Below are 19,972 nucleotides of genomic sequence, written 5' to 3'. Positions count from 1 at the left end.
ACCACTTTCCCTGACTTCCCCACACCTCCCCTTCTTGCATCCCAATTCCAATAGTTAACTCAGCAAGTTCTTATCTCCAACTTTTACCTTACTAATATTTTACTTAATTCTTCTTAATTAACCAAATTTAACTTATAGACCTCGATTAAACCACAATACTCATCATTTACGTCCTTTTCTAAGGTCGACCCAAGTTCCCTTCCACAAATTTCCCAATTTTTATATTAATTACAAAACAAAATAGCAGAAAACAATATATAATTATACACCCTTTGGATTCCAAAACTCTCACCCCCCCTTTCCCGGTTTCGATCCCCAAAGAATATCCATCAGTCTATCAGCTCTCAGCCTGGATCCCTCACGTCCGAGGCCCTCAAATCTCTTTCAGTCCCTCTCTGCCGGTTTTGTTGGTAGTCCTTTATGTTGGACATCGAGTCTCAGAGAAGCTCTGTCCCAATAGGGTCTATGTTTCTTCCAACCAGACCTCCATATTCAAAAGTGGAGCCCAAATCATGTTTATTATTCCTTCTAAGTCCAAATGTCCCAAATGTCCCAAAAGCTCCAACTTTCACCTTAATCAAATTTGTAATCCATAGGTCTTCCGATCTCCCCGTGGGGAGATCTCTCCAATCTTCATTCTCAAATTCAAACCAAATTCTCATCATCCAGGTCTTATTTTCCTTGTAATCCATTTTTACAGGCCTCTGGTTGTCCTTTTTCACCTGCGGCATTTCAGCTCCTCCTTCCCACTCCTCTGAATCAGCACATATCTCTTCTTGTTCACCTGCAAAATTTTCTTGAGTCAAGTCCTTGGCACAATCAACAAGTTTATTTGCTTTAGAATTCAAGGTCATAACATCTGTAGCCAAAGCTTCACTCTGATCTTGTAACTTTCCCAGGAGAAAAAACATTCTATCCAACTCAGCCTGTATTTTTCCATCTGCAGCCATTGTAATGTCTCAGAACCCCCTCTAGAGGGATTCTAGTTACTTAGTATTCATTCTCCAACAGTCAAGTTACTTTGTTTTTGTTTCTTCTTTATTTTCAACGACTTGAGGTCAAATGTATCAAAAATAACCAGCAGAAATAACAAAAGGCAAATTTTTCTAACTTTGACAGCTTGTTTGACAGCTGTCAAACTCTTTATGTCTCCTCAGCAGGCTCTCTCGCGGATCGCTCCCGGATCCCGGGGGGTTGCACATCAGCTCCTAAAAATCTATTCTTATCCCCCAGCAAAATACTTATAATGCCAAATCGTGAAATTAACTTTTGTCTCGCAAAGAGAGAAGTGGTCTCTCGACCTTGGTTATCCAATTCTTGCTTTAAATTGTCTACAGGATGGGGGGGCGGACTTCCTTTTAACACCTCCCCCGATCGTGCCGAATTCAGAAAAAAAGAGATTTTTAAGTCCAATTTCCGTACTACTCACGGGTTGTTACTTTTGCAGTCCAAATGTTCAAAGAAAGAAGTCAGCGCTCTCCGGCCATGGCTTGCGGCTTCACTCCATAGAAGAAGCGGTCTACTCTCAGCACCACCCCACTCTCCGTTCCCCGCTCCAAAGCCTTTAAAAAGGCTTCTTCGCGGGTCGGGGGGCGCAAATGGTGCCCGCCGAGTCACCAAGTCCACAGGCTTCCACGCCTGTGGTTTCTAAGGGTCCCCGCGTCGTCGCCACGGCAGGACCCGTCTTCCACGGAGCCGATTCCCTCCGGAGCTCGAAGGGAATCCGCCATTAACCTTTTCGCGCTAACCCGGAAGTCCCTCCCCTTCACTTTCTGTCCTGCACACTCTTGAGAGCCAGAGAGCTGAGAGCCAGTGTGGTGTAGTGGTTAAGAGCGGTAGACTCATAATCTGGGGAACCGGGTTTGCGTCTCTGCTCCTCCACATGCAGCTGCTGGATGACCTTGGGCTAGTCACACTTCTCTGAAGTCTCTCAGCCCCTCTCAGAGTGTGGGGCAGAGTGTTTGTTGTGGTGGAGGACGGGAAAGGAGAATGTTAGCCACTTTGAGACTCCTTTGGGTAGTGATAAAGCGGGATATCAAATCCAAACTCTTCCTCCTCCTCCTCCTCCTCCTCCTCCTCCTCCTCCCCCTCCTCTTCTTCTTCTTCTTCTTCTTCTTCTTCTTCTTCTTCTTGGCTCAGCTCCCAGTGCAAGGAAACTGCATGCACTGCCCTAAAACTGTCATTGTCCACAGATACCTGGTTGGCCTCTGCGAGACCAAGATGTTGGACTAAATGGAATTGATAGTCTGCTCCAGCATGTCTCTTATTGTGTCCATATGAGTTGGGGTGGGAATTCATTGTTCTCCGTGGCTCGTTTTCCTGTCTTCATGCAGAATGACACACTATAAACAGGAGGCGCTCAGCATATTCTTTCAGGTGTGGTGCTACTGCCAGCCACGTTGACAAGTGAGCTGTCAGATGAGCAAACTGCACTGGTTCTTCAGAGCTCCACTCTTGATCCCTTTGTTTCTTGTTTCCTATGCCTCTGGCTGGGGAAAGTTAAAATGCTGCCCTGAAGCTGGGTGCTTAAGATGAAAGCTGCCTGCTCCCACCTGAAGCAACTGGCTAAAAGTGCTTTTGGAAACTTTCCACAGCCAGAGATAGAGGCAGGAGTGAGGAAATGAGTGAACAGGGAGGCACAGAGAGATTAGAACTAGGGTTGGGTTGAAGTGCCCCTCCTACTCTTGGCATTTGTTGGGAGTAGGAGCCAAATTCAGACCTTGAGTGAATAAAACTCTTGGCTTCCATTAGGAAAGGCGCTCTGGGAACATCCTGGTTTATACCATTTTACCCTGAACAACTTTCCCCCAAAGGTTGTCTGATAGAAAGCTGCCTTTGAGAAAGTCAGACCACTGGTCCATCTGGTTCAGCATCATCTTCACTGATTGGCAGTGGCTCTTCCAAGATTTCTGGCAGCGATATCGCCTAGCCTTACATGGAGATGTCAAGGATTGAATCTAAGACATTCTGCATACAAAGCAGATACTCTACAACTGATCCATGGTCCATTCCATACTATCTTTCTGGAGATTTGAGGAAGGGAAAATGGTGGCCACCAAGCGGCAGGCAACTGCAACATTGATGACTTTTCTGCCCTGTCCATTTCACCCTCTGCCCCCAAAATCTCCCTTCACATGTGCCCCAAAAAGTGAGTCAAAAGTTGATCTCAACACTAGACAAGACTTAAGCTCAGCCATGATATGTTAGTGTCCAGTAGCTTGGAGGAGTCAAAGACCAGAGTGTCAGAAAAACAACTGAAAGGCGATGAAAGCTAACAAAGTATTTGGACACACAGATGTTTATATATACGCATTATGAACAACCATTTTTGCTTTCGTATACATGCATATATTATGTCCTATTATTATTATTATTAATAATAATAATTACATAAATCACATTCAATTTAGATGTTTCAGCATTTCCCAAGACACAACATTAGCTCAATAGCTAAGAATAAAAGGCCTTGGATTGAACAGACCCCAAAATCTGAATGCCTTGTAAATAGATATTTTGGAAAGGCGATTTTTCAATGCCTCACATTCATCCATTCTCAGAATATTTCTGAAGAGACAAAAGGAATGAGAAATGAGAGCTGAAGATTCATTAATCAAGATTTCCTTATCATCAAATAAAATCCAATAGTGAAAAGTTTAGCTGTGTCCTTGGGTCTTTCTGTCTTATTGAACAGTATTTTTTTTTTACTCCAAGAAGGACATTTTTTCATTCTTATTTACCACAGTTTTATTAGATTATTATTACAGATAAATAAATTCTCATGGATTTGAATTCCATAATCAGAAGAAAATAACCTGAGCAATGTAAAAAATTATTATTAGTAGTAATAATAATAATAATATATAGGTCTTGCATTCCAAATGAGAAAGGAGAACAGTACCTTTCTGACCTATACAGTGAAGACGTGGTTGATTTTAATTTCTTAGGCACAATTTATCATTTTCAGAATTTACTGTGGCCTACATCCCATAACAGGAAAGAGTACTTTGTCGAGGTGGTGTGAGGAGGAGGAAGATGGAGGCAACATCATTCCTGCTTGCAGGGAACTGGACTACATGAGCCTCGGGGCACTTTCCAACTCTACAATTCTATGATTCTATGACCATTCCCCAGTGCCTTCCATAAGAACATAAGAGCCTGCTGGATCAGGTCAATGGCCTATCTCATGCAACATCCCATTCTCACAGTGGCAAACCAGATGCCCATGGGAAACCCCCAGGCAGGATTTGAGCACAAGTGTGCTCTCCTCTCCTACAGCTTTCAACAACTGGTATTCAGAAGCATTACTGCCTTCCATCACAAGGAGAAGGGGATGACAGAGGACGAGCTGGTTGGACAGTGTTCTCGAAGCTACCAGCATGAGTTTGACCAAACTGCAGGAGGCAGTGGAAGACAGGAGTGGCTGGCATGCTCTGGTCCATGGGGTCACAAAGAGTCGGACATGACTAAATGACTAAACAACAACTGCTTTCCATTGGTCAGCCATAGCCAGTCATACTGTTGTCGTTTTTCTGTGGAAGGGGAAATGAAGCCCTTGGCAAATGCTTAGCAATGACTGTGCATCATGCTCCATTCTCTAACCAATGACAAAAGGAGGGCAGCTCCTTAACAACAGTCACATGAGAAGTTAGTTATATATGGGGGAAATGAAGAAATAAAGACTACTTCTATTTTCACAAAACAAATATAGAGTTAAACAGAAAGCTTAATCATATCACTTTAGGTCAGACTCCAAAACAAAGGGTTACATCCTTGTTGAAACGCAACCTTCCAGGGGCCAGAACCAAAAGTGGGTGGAGCAAAAATGCTAATTTACTCACACACCCCTCTCCATCCTCCGTCCAGGTGAGCAAGAAGCATTTTCAGAATTCAAGGAAATAGTCTAGTCAGGCATAGACACTCAAGAATGGTGTGAAAGAAGGCCAGTGAATGTGATATATGGGGAGAAGGATAGTGTCTGAAGTGGGTGTATGGCTTGGGAAGTATCCTGAGAGCCAGATAGAGAGGTCCAGAGGGGCATATTTGACTCCCATGCTCAATGCTCACCATTCTTGCTTCACATCTTTGTCCAAATGTCACTAGAATTTAGGTTTCTTTGAAAACTGGGTCTAGGTCTAGATTGCCTTCAAATGACAATGCTTTCCTCCCCAGACTTTGGCACTTTATCCTGCATTTCTGTGATCTGTTGCATGTAAGGATGACAGAATCTCCTTCCGCATGTCTCGGTGAACAGTTGACAGTCTGTGAACAATGTAATTCAATTCTCATATTTGTCAGTCAGCACTAGAAGAGAACGGCATCTATATGCCTGGCACCAACAGAACTGTCAGAAATACCCAAAGCCTCACCTTTCAGAATGAAAACACTCAAGAGTCATGGCTGAGAAAAGCCTGGGATGAAATATTTACACCCCAGTGAGGAACCAAAAGGGGAAAAGGTTTTATGAGTTATTGTCACACTCAATGGGTGAAGATGCCCTCTGCAATGACAAGTTGCATCAGTAAAATGACAGGCTCTTGCTAGATTCAAGCATGTCAGCACCGGTGTATTAGGGACTTCTGTGAAAAGTGTATTTGCATCTGTGCAGGACAGAGATTTCTTCCACCTGCAGTGCTCTCAAAGAGCAATCTCAACCTGCCACTGCTGTGACTTAGCAGAGCAGTGGAACAATTGCTGCATCCAGTTCAGACACTGAAGGCAGCAGTAGGTGGGGCAAAAAGATTGGGTCCTATGGCAGCCAACTCCAACTGTGGGAACAACTTGGAATCCTGTGCTGGCTTGGCTCCACCCCACTCACAGATTGGTCTCCAATGGTGGGAGTACCACTGGCAGGTTTTCTGTCAGCACTCCCATTTGGCTGGTAAAGTGGGGTCTACATCAGTGGAGTGACACAGGCATCATTCAGTTAGTAGAATCGTAGAACTGTCGAATTGGAAGGGCCCATAAGGATCATCACGTCCAACCTCCTGCAATGCAGGAATCTTTTTGCCCCACATAGGTCTCAAACCCACGACCCTGAGATTAAGAGTCTCACGCTTTACCAACTGAGCTATCCAACCCGCTAGTGGTGGCTGGAGGGAATCTGGCTGCGGCAGCAGAAATAGGCAGAGGGATGCCTCTCCTGAATTCACACAGCACCCCACAGACAGGTGTACAGGTGAATTTGAATTGCAGCCTTAGCCAGTATCACCCTACATTGGCCTTTGCAGAATAACAGCAGAAAACAATTCTATTGTGATAAAAACCTTCAAGAAGCAAAATTAAAAATTCCTAGTAGCCCCAACCAGCTTTTCCATCTTATTGCTTAGGCAATAGTCAGGGGTGATGGGATTTGTTGTCCAACAACTTATTGGAGTCCAACATTGAAGTACACTTGTAATGACTGAATGACCGCTCCCCGCTTAAAACGGGGGGCGCCCTTTGCGTGGGCGCGTGCAGCCCCTAGATCTGGAGCGGCCCCAACAGCATAGGCTTGGCTTTGCCTTCCCTCAGGTGTGATACCTGGAGGTCTCCGCCTACCTCAGTCAGTTGTCCAGTCCCACCTGGGGGAAGCGTTGCCAAGGAGACCAGGCCAGGTAGGGGGAGGGATTACCTGCCCACACAATAGAGGGAGGATCTTACCTGGGAATCCTCACTTGGCTCCAGAGCTTCTCCCACCCTACCCACCCTCAGTTAATGTCTTATTTTGCAGGTTAACTTTTCTTCACAGGTTTTGCAGGTTAACTTTTCTTCACAGGTATGCGGGCGCTGCTACATTAAGGTCGCTGTTAAAGGGCCGGAAAGGAATTTCCCTGCATTGGCAGGTTTCGCCTTTCCCGTAGCAAAACGTCACAACTTTGGCGGTATCAGGCCTTGGGCGGAATCCTTTTGTCTATCTTCCTCTTGCGGCGGCGATACCAGGGTTCCCCGTTAAAGGGGTTTTCTGAAGGGAGGCTTTGGCCGTACACCGAAAGGTCGTCATTGCTCTCTCCTGCGGCGGGGGCGTTACGGGGGCGGCCATCTCTGCTTGAACATATGTTCTCCAGAGCCGGCCCATCCCCCCCACACACACTGGATAACCCTGATGCTCCCTAGGTCCCCGGCTGGGGACCAGGGAGGGAGAACGCCCAATGCCTGAGCCAAGGTCTACCCACATTTGAAATTTAATAAAGTTGTGGCCAATTTAATCCCATAGCACGTTGTCTTGAGTTGTTATTCCACATGACGGGGGGACCGTGCAGGATCTGGGGACTCCGCCTGCCCACGCAAAGAGTCTTTCTCAGGCCTACCTAAAGAAGCCAGAAACAATGCATTCCAGGGAGACAGTGGAGAACATGAAAAGGAGATGTTGTTTTCACTGCTGCGTCTGCAAAAAATAATGGGTCGTCTGGAGTTATGAAAATATATTGCAGAACTCTCCCCGTGTGAAATGATAATACATGTAAAGTGAATTTAGCAGGTGGGAGAAAACCCCAGCCAATGCCTGTGTATTCCATCAGAAATGCATCATGTTATGCCAATCCCACGGATATATAAAATATCAGAGTTTGGACTAATCATTGTCTGAACCCTGCCAAAACAGCTAGGAAGTGTGAAATTCCCATTCTGGATCCATCTTGCAGATATATGAATCTTTTACTGCTTTTTTTTCCAGGAAGCCTAATCTCTGAGGAGACAGGAGTTTTGAAAGTACAGCAAATGTTTACTTGTGTCTAACAAGATAGACAGAAAAGGCCAATTACGAAGGAATGTAACACAGTGTACACTTGAGAAATTCTCCCCAAAAAGAATAACCAGCTCTTCTTTATTGTTTCCATAAAGATGGTGTGAAAGTCTACACAACATGTAAAACATGAAAAGCAGAACATTTTCATGTTCACTCTCAACACATTGTCTTCAGTCTTGTTGTACAGTAATGTTTTGTTTTGTTCAGTGCTGTGTTGACAAATTTCTCCTGCATTTTGTAGACCGTTCCTCATTGGTTTGTGAGAAAAGAAATTGCATTTGGAAATGTTCTGATAAAATGTCCATGGGTGGCGTGCAGGGTTTTTGTCATGTCTGTCTTAATTCTGAGGTGGTTAACGAGTGTTAGAAAGAATAAGGAGTGTCCATTCTTTCATTCTACAAATCACCTCAGCAGCAGTCTGCAGCCCAGGGGAATATATATCATGAGGTAACTCTCTCAAAGGACTTTTTTCAGATTAGGAAGGGCAGGCAGTCACGGAGGACAGAGGTGGATTTAAGGCAGCATGGCCGGCTGGTTCTGCTGCACTGTGTGCTGTGCAGAGGGGGCGCCGCAGGGTGCCACAACTATGACATAGTGAACTGGGCAGAAATGAAAGGTGGTGGGCACCAAAGTTTGGCCTCACACATGGCACCGCTGAAATTTCAAAGACCAAAGTCCATCCTGGCGGGGGGGGGGGAGTGTGGCTGAAGGAAAACACACACATGTCCGTGTAAATCGAACTGTAAAAATGTGTCTGGGTGATTTTTTATGAGGGGAAAAAAAAGTTTAACCCCTAACACACACAACATAATAATACAGTGGTACCTTGGTAGTCAAATGGCTTGGCCCCCAAACAAATCGACTCCCAAACGCTGCATACCCAGAAGTGAGTGTTCCAGGTTGCGAACGTTCTTTGGAAGCCGAATTTCGGACGTGGCTTCCGTGGCTTCCAATTGAGTGCAGGAAGCTCCTGCAGTCAATCAGAAGCTGGCCTTGGTTTTTGAACCATTTTGGGAGTCAAATGGACTCCCAGAACAGATTAAATTTGAGAACCAAGGTACCACTGTAATAATTATTATTTATACCCCAGTCAGCTGACTGGGTTTTCCATTTTGGAGGGAAAACCTCGGGATGTTAATGTAGGAGGGTGAAGCCACAGCCAGAGTCAGACTAAAGCTGGATTGGTGTGTGGAGCAGGCTCACGTTAATATAAATATTAAAACTACCCTCTGATTGTTAAATAAATGAAGTAACATTATGTTGAAGAAATCTGACATCTGCCTTCACAGGGCATCTGAGAACACATTGCAGTGAGGTAGGCTTAAAACCATACATCCACCAGTATTCTAAAGTGAGAATGAAACAGAAAAGTGGAAGCGTTCTTAGCATGGGAAGAAATCTTCTGAAAAAATGGAAATCAGATTTTGGGCCAGCACTTGCTTTGTGTATATTCATGCATCTTCATAATCTGCCCCAAATTTCATTATGGAAAATCGTTCCCTGCTTACTAGCTGGTGTAACACACATTCATGCATGTAGAATGAACATACTGAACTAAAAATACATGGTCACATTCCATGAGATTTCAAATCACACACTGCTTTTGATAAGGAAGAGAGACCTATGGTTCGCCAAATGTTGTTGGGACTCCAACACCCATCAATCATACCTAGCATAGCTAATGGTAGGGATGATGGGAATTGTAGGCCAATAACTTTTGGAGCACCACAGGTTCCCCAGCCCTGACCTATGGGCTTCCAAAGAATTCTTTCTATAATGGACTAGGGGGATGTTCCTCTCTTGCCCTTCAAAGAAACCGATAATAGGCCAATGGAGATTTTTGCCCCCTTAAAACTCACCCGCCTTTGAAAAAGTACCAAATATGTAACCAAAAGAGAGGCACATTTTTCAGGGGAATAAAATGTTTATGAAAAATGCCCTGGTTTTTGATTACCCCAGAAGGTGCATAAAATTGCTTCATGACAGATAAAAGGATTGCAGAATCAAACAAACCTTCCTAATAATTGGGTTTCTATCCTGAAATATGCTGTTTATTGCATGAAGTGGAGTTGTAAATCATTATGGAAATTCTCAACGCCGAATATTTTCAGGCTTTCCTCAAAACAGGATAAAGCTTGTTTTTCCTTTTTAATCTTTTTGTTATTTTGCAGTTTCATGTAGTGCTATCAATACTGTTATAAGTGTAGTAATATAGGGCATGTGTATACACACGCACACACACACAATAGTTTAGATGCAGATTCAGCACTGCCTGTCATCATTTTATGCTTCAATACAAAGTTAATAAATTCCTTGTATTATCTGTCCTTGTAGTTCCCTGGTTAATGTAATTTATGGCAGGATCCCATTCATCAAACTTACTACACTGACACCTACTGTTTTTTTATTTGTGCTCTATACACATTTAGATTTACCATTTTGATGGTTTCTAAGATTTTTAACAGCGACACTTTCTTAGACAGAATTACTCTGCTTTCCAGTGCCCTGCATATGTGCCTTACATATGCAAGGCTCACTGTTACTATAAGATTTAAAACTACCACTTCTTTATCTCTTGCAGCACAGTTCTTTACATTATTTAACAAATGCACCCCTGGGACATGTGCTGAGGAAGGTCTTAACATTGTATTGTTTCATCAACTATTTCCCAATACCCTTTGGCTTTGTTGCCTTTCCAGCACAATTTATAATTTCTCTTTTTCCTGTCAATGCATACAATTTGCAGTGCTATTGTTGTTGTTATTACACTTTAAAAGTTGTTATGTGCTAAAATGATTCCATCTTAAAACTATATATAAATAATGAGCACTTTTGATCACCTCTATGATTCTATGCCCCACATATTGGTTGCCTGTAAAAGTTTCGTAGTTTCCTCAAATCTCTTGTCTCAATAGATCCTTTGATCTATTTATCATTCTCTATTTGTTCTCCCCCAACCCAACCCAACCCAGGCACTGTTAAATAGCTGTTTTTTTTAATAGAATTGTGTAATCATACAATTGCATAGTTGGGAAGTACCCCAAGGGTCATCTAATCAATGTCCTTCAATGCAGAAATCTCCACTAAAGCACCCACAACAGTTGGCCATCCAACCTCTGCTTAAAAACCATCACCTTCTGAGGGATTGCATTCCACCATTGGGATGTTTTTACCATCAGAAAATTTCTCCTTATATTTAGTCAAAATCTCTGTTCTTGTAACTTGAAGCTATTGGTTCTGGTCCTACCTTCCAGAACAGGAGGCTTCACATTTATGTAGAAGTTCAACATTATGTGTTGCAGATAGAACTCTCTCCCCCCCCATCCATTAACAGAGGAAATAAAGGTGTTTAGTTTAGTTTCCTAGCCTTATTTACCAATTGAAAGTACTTCTGTTTCATATACAGCAGGAACAGGGAACCTGTGACCCTCCAGAAGTTGTCCAACGTCATATCCAAGCAGCCCCAACCAACATGGCCAATGCTCATGGATTATGGGAGTTGTTCCTAATTCCTGATTTTCAGCACACTTTTATTCACTCTACTTGTGTCAGTTTGAACTAGCTGCTATTCAGCCTCTAGTATATTTCCCCAGTAATATCCAAATATGGTTTTCTTTATGCACTTTCTCCATCTTCTTTGAGTCTTTTAAATATTCTTATCTTATCTTATTCCACATTCACATAGTTGGGTATACTAAGCAATCCCCTCATCAAAGCTTTATCTATCTCCCATATTGTTGCCAGATTATTTGGACCATGAAATGTAAACCATTCAGTGCTGCTTTCTTAAAAGGAAAACATTACAAGTTGCTGAGGTTCTTATCCTTTAAATCCAATTACACTGCCCTTGATTACTATATTTTGCACAATACACAATTTCTCATGTCATTTTTATGATGGTGCTCGTGTTCTGTAGTTAGCAGACAATACAAGGCAAAGCTTACAATTTTCATACCCAGCACCAGTCTAATTCTTAAGATGACCGTCCCTGACATCAAAGTTCTTGATCTATTTATGAAAAAGTAAAGGTGAAAAAGAACTGAACCAACAGAGTTCCACACAGCCTTATCTAGCTCTGTTTGAAAGCCATCCTGGAAGGATATTGTCTTTCAGTATCATATTTGTGCAACATCTCCAGCATTACAGCCACTGTCCACTAACACATATTTTGTAGGCATGATAGTGAATAACTAATCCATAGCAGCTTTGGCAAGGAACAAGTGCTGCCAGCCTTATTTTGGACCCATTCAGCTTGGGAAGCATGTGAGGATTGACTCACTTTTCTAGTGTCTTCCACCAGCTATGTTCCTTGCATTTTGGGGGTGGTGGAACATGAGATACTTGGTATTTGATCCTTCAGATGGATTAAGCTCAGGGGAAAGCATCCAAAAGAGGAGTTCCTCAGGTTCCACAGGCTCTGGATCACTAGTCTCAAGTTAATGATCAAGAACCCCATTCAATTTGTCAGCCATTTGTACAGCAACACTGGACCTGCCCTCCAGCTCTGCACTCAAGGCCATGACAAACACAAATTGATGCCCAGTTCCATCCATAGTTAGGTGCCCTATTGTAGAATAGTGCCTTTCACAGTGGGATAAGCTATCAGAACCTAGTCCTCTTAAGGCAGAGGACCTGTGTTTTGCCTGATTTTTATGCAGAGCCAGGAAGCCCAGCTCACCACAGGCACTTGCCTCATCACAGAAGTTATACAAAACAGCAAAGCTTGGTCATCCCACAGTCCCCACAGATAGTTCTCCCAACACGGTATGCCACCTGCCCCTTTTTAATTCCTGTCTTGCCACCAAGTGAATGTCTGGAAGTGTATGCCTTTACTTCGTGTTACATAATTTGCCCTGCCAAATGTATTTCGCCAAATACCTGTGCCATTCCTTAAAACAATTTAAGCCATTAAGAACAGGAATTGACTGAAAAAGGAACAGCATTTTTGGTAAAACTACTATCTTGATTGTAGAAATTCTTCCCCACAATGTAAGTTTTAATTTACTTCAGATTTCCAAGTCTTTCTTAATTTCATTCCATACCTTAACATAATTGTCTTTGTATAAATTAATATTTTTTCATGGTTATCCAAATTCCTAAATACTTGGCTCTGTTAGTGACTTTAATTCCTCTTTCTATTTCTAACTGTACTTTTTCTTTGATATCTATTTTTTTTACCAATAAAAATAAAATAAATTAATATGTTTACATATGGCATGGAGCAGACATGAGCCCCAAACACACTCACACCACATTGCCCCAACTTTTTATTTCCCCCCTTTTTCTTTTTAAAGAGAGAATGCCTTAATAATATAATGCTTATGCAAAGCATGAGTCATGGTAGATAATCTCTCTCTCCCCATGGCCTTTCGGCACTCTCCCTGTCACTCTCTGCTTTTGAAGGTATGTGCTCCAGGCAACACCTTTTAAACCCATCTCTAATTAATACTTTGCCTAATCTTCTTATAATACTGCTAATTGTTCACAAACAGGCCATTGAATCAACACTGTGCTAACAGGGGAAGCTTTATCCTCTGCACTCTTTAGTGCTCTGACGGGGCAAACTTCAGCAAGCCTGTCCCAATTGCTTTGTTTCCATGTAATTTAACAGCAAGACATTATTTTCTCATAAGAGGTGCTTTGAATTTTTACTGCTAATGAATAAATTAACTAAAAAGGTTAATCTGCCTACATGTTTATGAAACATTATGCAAATTGGCCTCAAAATAAAAGGTTTAATGGTAATTGAAAGCAATTGAAAGCTACGGTGCATTTCACTCTCCTTTTTCACTGTTTAAAATAAATAATAAATAAATAGATTAATATTTTTGCTGATCTATGTATACTCTGAGATAATCCGAACAAACTGAAATACAGGGCAGGAGGTGACTGGTGTTACTAGGCTGGGCTTTGTAGAATTTTCAAGGGCTCCAGCAATTCATTTAATAGCTGAGCAATCATTTTGAAAAGAATTAGTGTGATTAATATTATTATAATAAACACCCAAGTGAGTAATAACGTTCTTACACTTATTTGAGAAATGTTTGTCATTACAGCTTCAAGCCGAGATAAGCTTAAGATGTCCTCTTCATTTCAAAGCAGAGTGGCTGCTTTAGAAATGCGGAGAGCATGGAACTCTGGCTAAGGCTGCAACCTTGATTTGTACTGGAGGAAGAAAGTACAAGCTCAACTCTCCCACTGAAATTAGCAGGACTCAGAAGTGCTTGGCTTTTGGCTGGGTCATTCACAGAGACTTGGTTAAAATACAGGCAGCAAACAGCTTCACAGCATGAGCAAATTCTATTGTTTGGGAAGGGGCACCGCAAGGCAAGGCAAAAAGACCCACATGCAATGAGCTGGTTGTACTTCCTAGAGGGGCAGTCGTGTGGCAAAGTTAACTATAGGATAATTTATGCAGTAGCTAATTAGATCCTTATAAAAATCAAATGTGCAATTATGAGGCATTCTGCAGAACTCATTGATCTTAATAAACAAAGCTAAACAGTTCAGTGTAATCAGGTTTCCAACAAATCCAATAAGGAATTCAGCAAAGGGAGCCATTGTGTGTTCGATAGTGATTTTGAGCACAATGAGAATGTACCATTTTGCTACAACGTGCCCTTGCTTTAAACTTGACTAGAAAGAAAAGGGCTTTGGTAACAAGGTCGGTGGAAAATATTCTTACCTTAAAATGTGTCTTTGGGCACATGTAGAATTTCTGGGTGTCTTTTTTATATAATATTGTTTTAATTTTCCAAAAATAACTAACTTATACAATAACAATATATATCCATGTCCAAATACAGTGGTGCCTCGCAAGATGAAATTAATCCGTTCCGCGAGTGTCTTCATCTTGCGGTTTTTTCGTCTTGCGAAGAATGGCTATTAGCAGCTTAGCGGCTTTAAGAAAAAGGAAACAAACTCACAAGAACTCGCAAGACGTTTCGTCTTGCGAAGCAAGCCCATAGGGAAATTCGTCTTGCGGAACGACTCAAAAAACAGAAAACGGAAAACTATTTCGTCTTGCGAGGTACCACTGTATTTAAAGAATCAACTTCCCCCTAAACCCTTCCTTGGTTACATTGTGTACATTCACACCTCATGTCCTCTGTAGTCTGAAAGTCATTATTTTTACTTATTATCTTATTCATAATCACATTACAAGTACACTGAGGTCCAGCGCCAAGGGCTTTCTGGCAGTTACCTCACTGCAAGTAGCAAAGTTACAGGGAACCAGGCAGAGGGCCTTCTCTGTAGTGGCACCCGCTCTGTGGAATGCCCTCCCAGCAGATGTCAAAGGAATAAACAACTGATGTTTAGAAGACATCTGAAGGCAGCCCTGTTTAGGGATTTTTTTTAAAAAAAACAAACTGATGTTTTAATGTATTTCTAATCTCCTGTTGGAAGCCGCCCAGAGTGGCTGGGGAAACCCAGTCAGATGGGTGGGGTATAAGTAATAAATAATGATTATGATTATTATACTTCAAAATCCTGTCAGTGTATTGACCTGTGTACAATTCTTTTGCATATATGCAATAAAGTCCTTCAATTCTTCTTTAAATTTGTCGTCATCTCTTCTTCTTAGTTTTAATGTCAGTTTAGCCATTTCAGCATATTCCATTAATTTAACTTGCCAATCTTCTTTTGCTGGGACACCTTCTTCTTTCCATAGAATTGCTGGATGTTTTATTGCTATATCGATGTTTTCTTACTATGTATCATTTTATTTTTAGTTGTAAGCCCCCATCTCAATTTGTGGCCATCACTGCCTCCTGTGGGAGGAAGTTCTGTCAGTTAACTATGTACTGCACATAATTACACTTTGGAGCTCGCTTCCACAGGAAGCAATAACGTCCACCAACCTAGATGATTCTAAAAGAGGATTAGGCAAATTCATGGAGGAGTGGCCTATTGATGGCTACTAGTCATGGTGACTGTGCTCTGTCTCCACAGTTAAAAGCGGTACTGCTTCTGAAAGCCCTGTTGCTGGAAACCATCGGAGAGGAGAATGCTCTTGGGCTTGAATTCTGCTTGCTAGTTTCCCAAAGGGATTGGGTTGGCCACTGAGAACAGGATGCTGGACTAGATTGGTCATTGGCCTGATCCAGCATTGGCCTGAGCCAGTGTGGTGTAGTGGTTCAGAACGGTAGTCTCTTAATCTGGGGAACCGGGTTCGCGTCTCCGCTCCTCCACATGCAGCTGCTGGGTGACCTTGGGCCAGTCACACTTCTTTGAAGTCTCTCAGCCCCTCTCACCTCACAGAGTGTTTGTTGTGGGGGAGGAAGGGAAAGGAGATTGTTAGCCGCTTTGAGACTCCTGAAGGGGAGTGAAAGGCGGGATATCAAATCCAAACTCCTCCTCCTCTTCTTCTTCTTCTTCTTCTTCTTCTTCTTCTTCTTCTTCTTCTTCTTCTTTATGTTCTTATATTGGAAGTGGAACAAGCCTGGAGCCAAGCAGGACTTTCTCCTTCCCTCCTTGTTTTGCACGCTCCTCCAATTCCCATATGCCAGGCAAGAAGATTGACATTTTAGATGGGAGGGCTGCATAGCTGTCAACTTTCCCCCTTTTTTAAGGGAAATCCTATTCGGAATAAGGGAATTTCCCTTTAAAAAAGGGAAATGTTGACAGCTGTGGAGGGGTGATTCCCAAATACTAATAGTAATTTATTATTTGTGCCCCACCCATCTGGATAGGTTTCCTCAGCCACTCTGGGAAACTTCCAACAAAGATTAAAAATACATTAAAATGTCACACATTAAAAACTTCCCTGAACAGGGCTGCCTTCAGATGTCTTCTAAATGTCAGGTAGCTGTTTATCTCTTTGACATCTAATGGGAGGGTGTTCCACAGGGCGGGCGCCACTACTGAGAAGGCCCTCTGCCTGGTTCCCTGTAGCTTAGCTTCTCACAGTGAGAGAACCACCAGAAGCCCATCAGCGCTGGACCTCAGTGTCCGGGCAGAACGATGGGGGGGGGGGGAAGGCACACAGCCAGAAGGGAGCTCTGGAGTGTTAGTGAAACATTGAAATGAAACATGTACCTATATCAGCAGCCACTTACAGTGCTGATAGGCTGTTGGATCCTTTGGGGGGTGGGGAATGGGGCTTTTCAGGTTAAGCTAACTAAACCTTGAACAGAATTGCACCATGGGTTGCACTCAACATAAGAAACACATAGGTAAAGGTAAAGGTACCCCTGCCCGTACGGGCCAGTCATGACAGACTCTAGGGTTGTGCGCTCATCTCACTCTAGAGGCCGGGAGCCAGCGCTGTCACTTCCGGGTCACGTGGCCAGCGTGACACTTCCGGGTCACGTGGCCAGCGTGACGAAGCTACTCTGGTGAGCCAGAGCCGCACACGGACACGCTGTTTACCTTCCCGCTAGTAAGCGGTCCCTATTTATCTACTTGCACCCAGGGGTGCTTTCGAACTGCTAGGTTGGCAGGCGCTGGGACCGAGCAGCGGGAGCGCACCCCGCAGCGGGGATTCGAACCGCCGACCATGCGATCGGCAAGTCCTAGGCGCTGAGGTTTTACCCACAGCGCCACCCGCATCCCAAGAAACACATATGCAGTCTCAATTCATACAATAAGCATTGCCAATCATGTAGACGGCAAGTGTTACTAACCTAACCTATGGAAATAAGAATGGTAAATGTTTACTGCCAAGGTAATCATTCTCCTGAATGCATTGCAGTGATGTGTTCCGCAGCTTCCTGGGCTGTTTGGAAATAAATGGCACTACCATTTCATATGGCGTTTGGGAAGACGCTTTTAAATTACTAAGCATGAGAGTGAGATTTACATGGTAATGATAATTTCCCCAAGTCGTAGGTTTGCATGAAAGTTCAGCCTGTTTTATTTCCAATTAACTGCATCTCTCCAGCCCCCCCCTATCTTCACAGTCAGCGGTCAATAAAAGTACCTGTTAATTAAAATTAAAATAAAACCCCTAAACTACACATGAAAAGGAACAAACAAGTGTCACCATAGAAGCAGGTGGGAAACAATGATGTACCACAGTAGTCACCTAATTTTGCATGCAGGGAGAGCACGCAACAAACTGACGGCAGTTTCCAATGTCAGTTTGAGGCCCTGAAGAGCTTCCAGCTAGGCTAGGATACCTGAAATCATTTTTTAATAAAATATGTGGAACAGATCAAATGGGGAACAACAGAACAGATGAGATTTCTGTTGCCACAGTATGCTAACTTATTTGATTTCCCTGAAATTCCAGATGCAAGGCAACTCTGTGCTCATTGTAGGATGTTGTCCTGAGGTGTGTATTAGAAATGGCTCTCTCTCCTTCTACTTCTACCGCATTACATATGTGCACTCTATAATTGTGCTCCTCCGGCTTACAGTTTGTTCAATGTACAATTAACACCCTAAAGGGTTAGCAAACACCACTCGGGGAATGCAAGTTTGCTTGTTTTTTTGTACGTGGCTGCAGTTTGGCTGTGTGATGAAAATCTTGCTTTTACCAGCTTATTCCTAGGTGTACTGGTTTGCAGAAATATATGATTTTTATATTCTTATATAAATAATATTTCCTGGGAAAGATGACAGCTGAGGCAAAAAGAGAGAAAAGTTGAGTCTTTAGAATGGTTCTTTCCCCATTCCCATTCCAGTGTGTGAGAAAGGCATCACTGATAGAATAGGAAAGAATAGTTTTGATATCCAAGAATTGTTGTTGTTTAGTCATTTAGTCGTGTCCGACTCTTCGTGACCCCATGGACCAGAGCACGCCAGGCACTTCTGTCTTCCACTGCCTCCCGCAGTTTGGTCAAACTCATGCTGGTAACTTCGAGAACACTGTCCAACCATCTCGTCCTCTGTCGTCCCCTTCTCCTTGTGCACTTAATCTTTCCCAGCATCAGGGTCTTTCCCAGGGAGTCTTCTCTTCTCATGAGGTGACCAAAGTATTGGAGTCTCAGCTTCAGGATCTGTCCTTCCAGTGAGCACTCAGGGCTGATTTCCTTAAGAATGGAGAGATTTGATCTTCTTGCAGTCTATGGGACTCTCAAGAGTCTCCTCTAATCCAAGAATTAAGGCCCCCTTAATCTCACATTTCCAGATTGGCATCTAAACCACTTCTATGGTTGTCATATTCATGTGAGTACCGATTGCACAAGTCTTTCCTATCTGATCACTTCCCTGAAGGCAGGGTAACCATCATGTGTGAAAGTTCCATCAGATTCGCCCCAGTCACATGCTTCCAGTACTGATATGCATACCAAAGCCACGTGGGAACCATCATGTGAAGTTGAGGAAGTTGAGAAGAGCATGCCTTGCCAGATCTCAAAGTGCTTCCACAAGGCAAGCCTATGGGACCAGTGGTTCCTTTAGTCTTAAGATGTGGCACTGTCATCCTTGGCTTTCGAGGACACCATTGCAGTAGCCACAGTGACACCAGAGCGTCCCCCACCCCATGACAGCAGAAGGCTACTAGAGCAAACTGGGGTGCTAACAAGACTGATTTATCTACTGCTATGTATGTATCAACAGGGTTGCAGGTGGCGCTGTGGTGTAAACCACTGAGCCCAGGGCTTGCTGATCGGAAGGTCGGCGGTTCGAATCCCCACGATGGAGTGAGCTCCCATTGTTCGGTCCCAGCTCCTGCCAACCTAGCAGTTTGAAAGCATGTCAAAGTGCAAGTAGATAAATAGGTACTGCTCCGGAGGGAAGGTAAACAGCATTTCCGTGTGCTGCTCTGGTTTGCCAGAAGCGGCTTAGTCATGCTGGACACATGACCTGGAAGCTGTCTGTGGACAAACGCCAGCTCCCTCGGCCTATAGAGCGCGATGAGCGCCGCAACCCCAGAGTCGTCCGCGACTGGACCTAACGGTCAGGGGTACCTTTTCCTTTACCTTTATGTATCCATCAGCACATCTGCAGTGGACCGAGACATTTGAGGACCGGGACATTTGAGGAATGGGACAGTCACAGGGAAACCAAAATGCTTGTTTACAAAGCTATTGTACAACAAACCTTACTGTATGCCTGTGAAACATGGACCACTTATAAACACCATCTCCAAATCCTCGAAAGATTCCATCAACGGTCTCTCTGGAATTTTTTACACATCACTTGGGAAGACATGCGAACTAATACCAGTGTACTGGAAGCTGGAAGAAGCAAAGATCACCAGTGTCAAAGCAATGATTCTTCAACATCTACTTCGTTGGACTGGTCATGTTGTTCAGATGCCTGCTTATCACCTTCCAAAGCAACTACTCAATTCCGAACTTA

At 43.2% G+C, this 19,972-nt stretch overlaps 1 long non-coding RNA gene across 1 annotated transcript in view; it reads left to right on the top strand.

The window, feature by feature from the left end:
• Positions 1–599: 599 nt before the first annotated feature.
• The window catches only part of LOC308575991, a 769,838-nt gene continuing 750,465 nt past the window's right edge, over positions 600–19,972 (top strand). Inside the window, exon 1 of the long non-coding RNA XR_014002996.1 lies at positions 600–612. This is a non-coding gene — a long non-coding RNA (uncharacterized lncRNA). The remainder of the gene's footprint in view (positions 613–19,972) is intronic.

Source organism: Podarcis bocagei, assembly GCF_964188305.1.
Source record: "Podarcis bocagei genome assembly, chromosome: 1".
Taxonomy (NCBI): domain Eukaryota; kingdom Metazoa; phylum Chordata; class Lepidosauria; order Squamata; family Lacertidae; genus Podarcis; species Podarcis bocagei.
Note: the sequence above shows the minus strand (reverse complement) of the source record. Positions and strands in the feature narration are given on the sequence as shown.